The sequence below is a fragment of the Berghia stephanieae genome, chromosome 11 (genome assembly GCF_034508935.2).
Source record: "Berghia stephanieae isolate SIO BIC M18660-M18661 chromosome 11, UCSD_Bste_1.3, whole genome shotgun sequence".
Taxonomy (NCBI): Eukaryota; Metazoa; Mollusca; class Gastropoda; order Nudibranchia; family Aeolidiidae; genus Berghia; species Berghia stephanieae.
The window spans coordinates 23,644,830-23,655,463 of record NC_088370.1 but is presented as its reverse complement, the minus strand read 5'-3'; the positions used below and the strand labels follow the sequence as shown (position 1 = coordinate 23,655,463).

At 37.7% G+C, this 10,634-nt stretch overlaps 1 protein-coding gene across 16 annotated transcripts in view; it reads right to left on the bottom strand.

Moving 5' to 3' along the window:
* Window positions 1–10,320, bottom strand: part of LOC144957372 (uncharacterized) — an 80,257-nt gene extending 69,937 nt beyond the window's left edge. For 3 of the 16 annotated variants that reach the window (XM_078888600.1, XM_078888590.1, XM_078888599.1), the window contains exons 1-2: window positions 10,101–10,293; window positions 1,750–1,849 (exon numbers count right to left, since the gene is read on the bottom strand). The gene's annotated coding sequence lies outside the window, so the exon portion shown is untranslated. Of the gene's footprint in view, window positions 1–1,749; window positions 1,850–9,985 lie in introns of all 16 variants that reach the window. The other 13 variants (XM_078888588.1, XM_078888585.1, XM_078888591.1 and 10 more) reach the window with 10 other exon arrangements.
* Between the last annotated feature and the right edge of the window lie 314 nt (window positions 10,321–10,634).

The following is a 10,634-nucleotide window of genomic DNA, read 5'->3' as shown; positions in this document are numbered from 1 at the left end:
ATAGAACGAAGATGACGTCACTAAAGTCTTTGTTATTGTTTTTTGCCATCCATTTTTGTGAGTAATTCTCACTAAACTGTATTAACCAGTTAAAAATTGATGACTTAAAACAATGCCCGCCGACAATTTTGAATTGCATTTTAACAATAAGTTGTCAGCTCTGTAAAAATTGGACTGAATACCCGACTAAAAGCCATCTAAATAACAATAAGAAAATTTCTAGGACCGCACAACAAAGCAAAAAAATATTAAAAAAAAAATTAAAGCAATTCATGAATCAAAGGCTTTAACAGCGATTTTCTACATAACAAGAATTGAATTCAAAACCAATTTTTTCAGCACTGCTTACGAAGGCATTGCAAAGCTGTCTCAATGGCAACGGCCCATCTTGAGATAGGGATTACATCAACAAATCAAACACAAAATCTATAAAAGTAACAATAGGCTTTTTAAAAAACAATACGTTTTAGTGATTTTCTTTCTTCTTTTTTTTGTTTTTAGTCACAAACTTCTAAAGGGAGGAAAGTAGAGAAAGTCAGCAGTGACAGAATTTGAACCATTGCACTATCAATAAAGATATCTGAAATCTGAACCCACATCCATTAGAAAAGACCTTAGAAAAGACAAGCTTGCATCGTAGAGGTAGCTCAGCAATGATGTTGGTTGATGTAGGTACAATAGCCTGGCTTTATAACTAAAGCATTTATAGGGAAATATCCACTAAACACGCTCAAAGCACTTTACAAGGGGTCCCTAGCCAACAGCAACATTCAAACATGCAGGACAAGACATGATGCCTGTGTTAGGCGTTCGTAGTACATTAGATAATGCTGTTAACAGCGAGGTACCCAATTTACACCTGAGTACGGTGAGATTATGAGTAATGAGCCTTTTCTATGGAAATAACAATGCAAAGTTCAGAGCAGAATTTGAACCCTGGACCTTCTGATCCAAAGGTGAGCATCATACCAGAAGACCACATAGCCGCTTTCTAATGCCCACTATCAATCTTGAAAAGCTTTGAACTGTGGGATATTTCCTTTTAAAAGGATAGAAGATAAAGGTAGCAAGGCCTCCACTTTTTTTCCGATCAGATGTAGTGCCTACATTGCCTGTGTCAACTATTGGTCAGTATTTTGTTTCTTTATATATTTTTTTTACCTCCTCAAATTTGATCCAGGCTCTGGACTATTCTCCGAGGAAGCTACTCAAAAACATTGCATGTATCCATATAATCTAACAGGAAAATTTTACAGAGAACTTCAAACTTCTTTGTCCACCTTTGGATTCATTCTTCATGAACTCTCTCGAGTTCGACATTAATGGAATTAGAACAAATTTGTTCATCAATTGCCAATTCATGAGAATGCAAGAGAGTTGTGAAACTCTGTCTTGCTACGTTGTTAGGACCTCTTTTAAAAAAACTGTCACCCTCCATCTATTTTCACCCCCCCCCCCCCTTGTAACTGCCTGTCCATGATGATAAAAATTTAAAAAATGAATACTGATACGGGAAAGTTATGATGAATCAATTACAATTACAAGTCAAAAGTGACTCAAAAATAGTAAATCGAAATGCATGAACGAGATCTCCAATCCATTTCTTAAATAATCGTATCGTTGTCTACAGATGGCTTAAATAATTAGTCCAAAACGATCGAAAATTATTAACTAGACTACAAAATGGCTGCTGAACAGCTGACCATATAAATATAAAATAAAAATAAAGAGAGAATTCTTTGTCTTCACCTTCTCCCGTGCCTTGCCGTATGTTCTGTTTGCCAATGTGTGCTGTCAAGACTGATTGTCGTTTCAATTTCACACTGGCTGTTCAATGTTGGCACACAAGCTGGAACCCAAGTCATCAACGAGTAAGTAGTATGACAAAAAAAAAAAAAAAAAAATCGACATCGAAGTCACTCACACATTCATCAATGGCTGTCGTTATTCTCAGAGATGTCTGACAATAAAAAACTGATTATTGGCAGACACCAGTCTGGCAATAACCAAAAGCCTGGCCTTTTCGTTATTGGCAGACAAATTTATCAAGTTGGCAGAAATATTTCATGCAAAATGCCAAACTAGGCGTGAAAAATACCAAATATTCCGAAAAAATGCCAGTGGTTATTTGTGTCCCAAATCAGTTAATATCAAGTGATATTTAACAAAAGATGAAAGTAAATAGTGCTCAAATGCCAAATCCAGCTTAAAAAAAAACAACAAATGGATCAATGAAATGTAGGTTTTTGACACTTTGAACTGAAATGTCAAACTGGCAATTCGCCTTTTTTCAACCCGCAAGAAACTTGTTAATCATCCAATCGGTTCATAGTCCACCCACCAAGCATTAAAATTTTCACTACCTCCCTACCTGTTAACTTTATTGACCTTCTTTTGTTTCTATAATTTGTTCATTCTGACCACAATTTTGGGGATATTGATGATGACCAGGAATTTGTTTATTTCGCGGCAAATCCCTATGCCTAGGGGTTGTTCGCCCCAAAACCGACCACACCTGTTTCTTCATACAAACAATACAATTTATTATCACACTTCCACAAAACTAGATCCAACAACATATTATTCGAATCAGAGATGAAAATAACTATCAAAACAAAAAAGCAAAGATGGTAGACAATCATCTAGCTCATATATGAAATTTAAAGATACATCGACAGTGGTGTGGATAGACAGCTCAGTGGGTTAGACTAACTTTCATTTTGTTCCTTTACGCTGCACAGTTCGAATCCGATAGTTCTTTTAATTTACCTGGATACCTGGATACCTCTGTATAGAGCTTTTAGACTTGGTGTAGTCTCCTTCGCTCCTCCTCATCTATTAATGATTGGACCAATTTTTATAATTGAACTTGTTTCCTAGGGTGTTGCTTATCTCCAACTCTGCTTTGAATTTATTCAAATTTTTTGCTGATACTGTGGTTTCTTGTAGTTTATTCCAGTTATTTACAATTCTAGATGAAAAAAAGTTCCTTCTTTCATTTGTTTTAAAACGTTCTTTTTTCAGTTTCTTGCTGTTTCCTCGTGTCTGAATGTTCTTGTTTGGTTTAAGGAATCCTGCCTCTACCCTGTCTATTCCCTTTACTATTTTATATGTTTGGATCATATCTCCCCTTCTTCTCCTGTAATCTAAGGTCGGGAGATTTAATTCTTTCAATCTCTCACAGTATGTTTTGTCTTTCAGGTGTGTGATAAGTTTTGTTGCTCTCCTTTGCACTCTTTCCAAACAGTCTTTGTCTCCCTCAAACTTCGGATACCATATGCAGTTAGCATATTCCAGCTTTGATCTAACCATAGTCTTGTAGATGGTAGTCATGTGTTTTGTTTTCAGATTCTTGAAATTTCTTTTCACTATTCCGAGTGTTTTACTAGCCTTAGATTGAACATCTTTAATTTGCTTCTTGAAGTTTAGCTTCCTATCAATAAATACTCCTAGGTCTTTTTCCCCATTGGATTTCTGCAGGGGTTTTTCTTTCATTATATAGTTTGCTTCTCTGTTGTTTTTTCCTAGGTGAAGAACTGCACATTTATCTACATTGAACTCCATCTGCCATATTTCGGACCATTCTTCAAGCTTTTTCAAATCTTGTTGTAAGGTGTTTCTTTCTTCTTCTGTATTAGCTACTCCATAGAGCTTAGTATCATCGGCAAAGATTTTACATTTAGATGATAGATTGTCTGGCAAGTCATTGATATAAATCAGGAAGAGAACTGGTCCCAGTACACTTCCTTGTGGAACTCCACTTGTTACCAGTCTCTCTGTTGATGCTGTTCCATTCACTATCACTTTTTGTCTTCTATCTTTGAGGAAATCTCGGACCCATTTGACTGTCTGATCATTAATTTGATACTGTTCCAATTTCCTGATTAGGCGCCAGTGTGGAACTTTGTCAAATGCCTTTCTGAAGTCGAGGTATATGACATCTAAATTGTTGCCTAATTCCAGGTCTCTCGTCCAGTCATCCATTGTTTCAAGTAGGTTTGTTACTGTAGACCTTCCCGCCATGAAACCATGTTGATCTTTGCTGAATAGTTTGTTCTTGGTCATATGATCAACCATTTCTTCTCTAATCAGCTGTTCCATGAGCTTGCAGACGACAGATGTCAGGCTCACTGGTCTGTAGTTTTCTGGATTTTTTCTGTCTCCCTTCTTGAATATGGCTGTGATGTTAGCTTCTTTCCATTCCCTTGGTAGTCTTCCTTCTTTCATCGACTGGTTAAATATCTTGGTTAGGGGTTCTACTAGCTGCTCTGCTAAGTTTTTTAGGATGTAAGGATGAAGTTTGTCAGGTCCAGGTGATTTACTCTCCTTTAGGTTTTGTAGTCTCTTCATTACTCTCTCTTCAGTAATCGGCCATTGTGTAGTATCTATATTACTTGTTTTAGCAATATCTGGCAAGTTTTTCTGGTTCTCCACTGTAAAGACACTTGCAAAGAAGAGATTTAGCACCTCTGCCTTGTCTTCATCTTCAGATGCCCAAGTGCCATCTTCTTTTTTTATGTCACAGGTTCCCTGTCTTGTCTTCATTTTACTGTTTACATAACTCCAGAATACTTTAGGATTTTCTTTCGTTTCCTCTGCTATCTTGTTCTCATACTTTTGATGCGCTTGTCGGACTATTTTAGTAGTTGCGTTTCTCACTCTTTTGTATTTGTCCCAATCCTCTTCCTTTTTGCTTCTAGAGTATCTTCTATTTACTGCCTTCTTCTTCCGTAATGCCCCTCTCACTTCCTGCGTCATCCAAGGTTGATTTCTTCTCCCAACCCGGTTCCCTCTGCTTTTCGGGATGTTTTTCTCGAAGCATTGGTTAAGTACTCTGGTAAATCTACTCCAGTTGTTTCCTACGGTGTCCTCGATTAGTATTTCCTCCCATTTTATATGCCCCAGTTCCTCTTTCATACTCTCTAGATCAGCCTTCCTATATCTGAGTGTCAGTTTTTCATCTACAGTCTCTGATGTCGCCCTCAGTTTTAGGAATATGGTCGCATGGTCGCTTTTTCCCAGTGGGTGGCTCAGTCTTAAGTCGATTATGTCATTTTCTTCCTCCATCAATATCAAGTCCAATACGTTGGGCTTTTGGTTTTTTCTCTGTCTCGTGGGTTCTTTTATTATCTGTTGTAGGTAGCAATCTTCAATGGTTTCTATGAAACTTTCCTCCAGGCTTCCCTCTTTTGGTTCGTCCATCCCTTTCCACTCCAGTTCCGGCATGTTGAAGTCTCCCATAATAATTATCTCTGAATGCTTTTTTTGTGATGCTCTCCTTATATCTCCAACATTCTCTCATTATTTTCTCCTGTGCTATTTGGGCTCCGATAAATCACTCCTACTAGTATCTGACTTTGTCCAGTTACTCCAATCGAGCACCAAGCGCTCTCCCTAAAGTCGTGATCTGTGAGTTCCTCTATGGGGTTAACCTTGAGGTTCTCTCTCACCAATAAGTATACTCCTCTGCCGGAAGTTTCAAAATCTCTGCTAGCTATTATAGTGTATCCCTCAATACCTAACTCTGCTATGGTTGGGTGTGTTGTTGCATTCTTTGGCTTAGCTTCTGTTATTGCTATTACATCTGGATCTTCTTCTTCTGCCATAGCCTTTAGCTCCTCTCTCTTATTCATCACACTGTCTGCGTTCGTGTACATGAACTTCAGGGTATTTTTCATATTCACGTGCTGCCCTCCTTATCATTTACTGGTACTTCTCTTTTTTGAATTTTCTTGTTGTCTTCGAGTCCTTGCTCAGAAACATTTTGGGCAATTGGACTGACACGTTCCAATATAGTCATTCCTCATCCCAATCCCAGTCATTTCCTCCAACATCGCTGTCTCTCTTTCTTATTTGTTCACTAAACTTCTCCCTGAAAATGACCCTTTTCTTATATATGACTACATCTTCCCCTGCTTCTCGTCTTCTCTTCAGCTCCTCTCTTAACTCCTTGGCCTGCTCTCTTTGCATAATTGTTTGGTCTGCTCCAATATACACCTTTTGTAAGCATTCCCGTTTATGGTCTTTCAACTGTTTGCTGTTCCTAAGAGCAGTGTTATGCTGATCCGTTGACATCAGACTTATTTTCATGGGTCTTGGTCTATCTTCTCTTCTGCCCAATCTGATCACTTGCTCTATAGGGTTGAGGCTGTCTTTGTTTCCATGAACCTGCAACTCTTTGAGTACCATTTGGGCTTTTCTTATATCTTCCTTGTTGTCGCCATCTTTAGCTTCTGGTATGCCATACATAATTACATTTTTCACCCTCTTAGCCCTTTCATTTCTCTCCTCTTCTAGTTCCAGGTTCTTTTTCACCATTGCCTGCTTCTTCTCCTCAGTTTCATTGATTTTCCTCATTTCATTTATATCTTGTCTTACTCTATCTGACTTTTCTTCTGTACTTCTCTTGAGTCTCTCCTTAATCTCACTCGCCTCAGACATAGGGTAGGCCTCTATCTCATCCTTTGCTGTTGATTTCACTATTTCTATCATCTCCTCTGTGAATTCACCTTTTTGAATGATATTCACACTTTTATCTACGTCTTCTACTTTTTTCCTGAGTTTATCTACTTCCTTTTCAAGCTGCATGAAATTGCCCAAGAACTTTGAGGCCACTTTGTTGCAGGACTTAGAGCAGTAGTAATGCAGCAGCGGACATTCTTTTTCTGAGTCTTTCTTCAACAGTTGATAGGTGTCATCATCTATCTTTTCACACAAAGTATGAAACCACTGGTCACAGAGCTCGCACTGTAAGCATTTCTCAATCTCTTTGCATACATATTCACATTTTCCGCAAGTCTCAGTCTCAGCCTTTGCTTTTGCCTTATTTGTACCCATCGGTGCAGGGCTTTCTTTCCTACTACTGCCACTACTAGTACTGGCACTGCCAGATCTACCTTTCCTACTACTGCTGTTTAAGCTCATCTTCTTACTTGTTAAATGACCAGATCTATCTAAGTCTTAGCTGTACTGTATCACTGTATCTTGTTGTTCACTCCAATCTGATAAGTATCTAACTAATCTCAACTAGATATCTCAAGTACACACACAAGCCGGAATCCTCTCGAAGGCAGAAATTACATAAATCCAATTCGAAAATGAACAAGTTTTGATGTCCGATATTTCATTCAAGTTTTGTGTTTCTGGTGAGGGGAGCGAGAAGATTCAATATCAATATTGAATAATAATATTGAGTACTATTGTCACTGCCTAAATATTTCTAGAATTTAGATCAAGAAGATTGAATCAGGAGAGAAATGTAAACACGTCCGCCATCTTGGATTTCCACCATTTTTTAAAAAAAAATTTTTTGAGCGAGTCTATTCTGTTCTCCTTTTTTGTTTGACCTTGTTCCGTTTCTGAGAATGATTTTCTTAAAAGTGTCTTTATTAAAAAAAAATATATATATATATATATATTGTTTTTTCTTTTCTCTATCTGGCAGGACTTTCCTTAATTTCACAGCACCTTTATTTTATTACTTAAGCTTTTAGCCAGTATGGACTTTCATTTAGTTGCGATGTCCAATAAATATTACTATCTGAGATAAGTTTGATCTTTAGAAATGGTGAGATTGTTTCTAATTTCAAAAATAATTTGCTGAGTCGGTTGTCTTTTATGGCTCCCATGGACGCCATGACTACTGAGTTACCATTCAGTTTCGTGGATTGCAACTGGTGGCAAACATTATCTGTCACTAACTTGAATCTGTTTTACACTTTTTACCTATTTTGTAATACATGCGTAAATTATATTAATCCATTTTCAATATTTCAGTTGGAATTCACTGACTATAAAGCTGCAAGCCTAAAGAACAAAGTGGCCTCCCAGCCATATTGTTTACTTATGTCACTGGGAATCATCATCTATTTCAATAATCAATATTTGTTACCTTCAGTTCGATATCTGGACATGAAGTAATTCACATCAGAATACCTACTGCATTTAACTAATGCTCATAAGAGATATGGCCCTATTTCATTATTTGTTCCCTTTTTTTGGGTCGTAGCTCTCATAGCATCTACTATTTTCGCTATTGACAGTTAAAATATTTTAACATTTGGTGTTTTTGATTTGTGATTTCTTGTCTTTTATTTATATCACTATAAAAGGATGGGGGATGGGGGTTCGGGGGGGGGGGGGGGGGGGGGGATCTTATTTATTTGTGCATTTCGAAACTTTCCATATTCTGGAGGGTGGATAAAAAATGTTTGAAAGAGGGGAGTTTCAAAAAGTGTCTGTGTATTGTGGGAACATATTTTTTGTTGTGTTTCAATGTTTGTTGTTGTTCGGCTATTAAGTTGTCGTTGTGAATTGTTTTCATTTTTGGGTGTCCTTGTGAGTTCATTGAACTGTTGTGTGTTATTCTTCCTGTGACTTTGTGACGTCACCTTGGGTATATTTATCCCTTGCAATGCTCTGTAAAAAGAAGACGGAATTTTAAAAAAGAAAAAAAAAGTGCTGAACCAGGATTCGAACCCACGTCGATTCTGACAAGCCTTTTTTTTTTTCTTTTAAGGGTTTTACGGCGCTTGCAACACATTTAGGTTATATCAGCGCCAGTAAAAAGGAAGAAAATGGGATAGTAAAAAGTTCTAGAATTACAATTAAAGCACCCAAGAAAAAGTAAGACATAGGGGAACTGGGAACAAATAGGGATCAGATGTAGAGTCCAAGAGCATACCACCAATGTACTTAGTTTGAGATCACCTATAAGTCTCATCCAGACACAAGCACAAAATCCAACAAAGAGGAATACACTCAAATCCTTGCATTATACATTAAAAATAACAAATATAATAACACATAACAGAGAGATGATTTACAAGGAAAAAAATATCATCTCCCAAAACAATAACTATGCATTTGACTGTTTCCCTCCCAGCTAGGACTCTGGCCAGGGTCGGGACAAAACAGAGCAATCTCACATCAAGACAAAGACAGAAAGCAAGTTGGAAAACAGATATAAGGGGATAGAAGACACGGTAAGTACCCCCTGCCTACTGTGGAGGTAGGGAACCCCACCCAGTCTGACAAGCCTTCCAGGGCAGACGACTTAACCATTCGGCCATAACACCCACTTGGAAGTTGACGCCTATTGTGTATATATATAGTAACGACTGATTTATTGTTGGTTAATTTTATGTTTTTATAGATATTTTATTAACTTTACTTATTTCTATGTGCATTTCGAAACATTCCATATTCTGGAATGTGGATAATTGTTTAAAAGAGCGGGGTTTCAAAAATGTGTCTGGGAATAACGAAAATTGGTTATTGGCAGACCCTGTCTGGGAATAATCACAGGGCCCAATCTGTCATTATCCCCAGACACCTGTCTGGGGATAATGAAAATTCGTTATCCCCAGACACATATTTGAAACTCCGCTCTTTTAAATAATTCTCTACATTCCAGAATATGGAATGTTTCCGAATGCACATAGAAATAAGGAAAGTTAATAAAATGTCTATAAAGACATAAAATTAACCAACATTAAATCAGTTGTTACCTACTATACATATACACAATATGCGTCGATTTCGAAGTGGGTGTCATGGCCGAATGGTTTAGTCGTCTGCCCTGGAAGTTTTACCAGAATCGACATTGTGGGTTCGAATCCTGGTTCCGCCACTTTTTATTTTATTTTTTAAATTCCGTTACATAAAGGAGAACGCCCCCTTCGGTGGAGACTTTTTCTTTACTTTTTCCTATAATTTACCAATCGTGAATCAGATGGAGAAATCCGTTCACGACAGTATAACCGTCCATCGTTATTGACATGCAGTGTCTGCCAATAATCAATTTTCTTATTCTCAGACATTCAGACTCAGACATGTCTGTGTCTGAGAATAATCACAGTCACAGTGCACAGGGTTTATCGATTCATCGTCCATCTGTCACCGGTTTACTTTCACTCCAACAAGGCCAAATTTTAAGCTTTTTAAAATTTGATTTTGAGGTGGATTAAATGTTTATATAACTTACCCTTGCTCGATTTCCCACCAAGAGATTGCCTTTTTATTTATGATGATTGTGATGAATGAAAATGAATATTTTGCTGTGTACGACCAGCTGATCGCTTGAGCTGATTCCAACTCACCGATTCTCTAAATCCGATTTGAGGACTTCTGTGCAAATTCGTTACAGAAATTAAAACCAAGGATTATATAAAATCAAAACCACAGTCTAAAAGATAATCTTTTAAAATCTAGTAACTACAAGATCAGATGCAATCTCTACTTGTCTTACAAGATTCACTTTGCCTTTGCACTTCATAAACACTGACACTGATCGACCCAGAATGGTTGACATAATAATAAGAACTTCTACTTCCGGGTCATTGGTCTCTCTCTCTCTCTCTCTCTCTCTCTCTCTCTCTCTCTCTCTCTCTCTCTCTCTCTCTCTCTCTCTCTCTCTCTCTCTCTCTCTCTCTCTCTCAAGCCCTCCATAGACGCCGACATCCGCTGATAGCTGTGACCCGATCCCTGCGTTGATCGCAGATGATTTTTGCCCACATACGGGGAGATATTTTTTTGAGGCGATCGGCGATAGGGGGCGTGGCAGTATAAAAAAGTGGACAATTTATTTCGGATTTTCTCTGTTTTCACGTCGGATTCGTGATCAGCGTCAAATT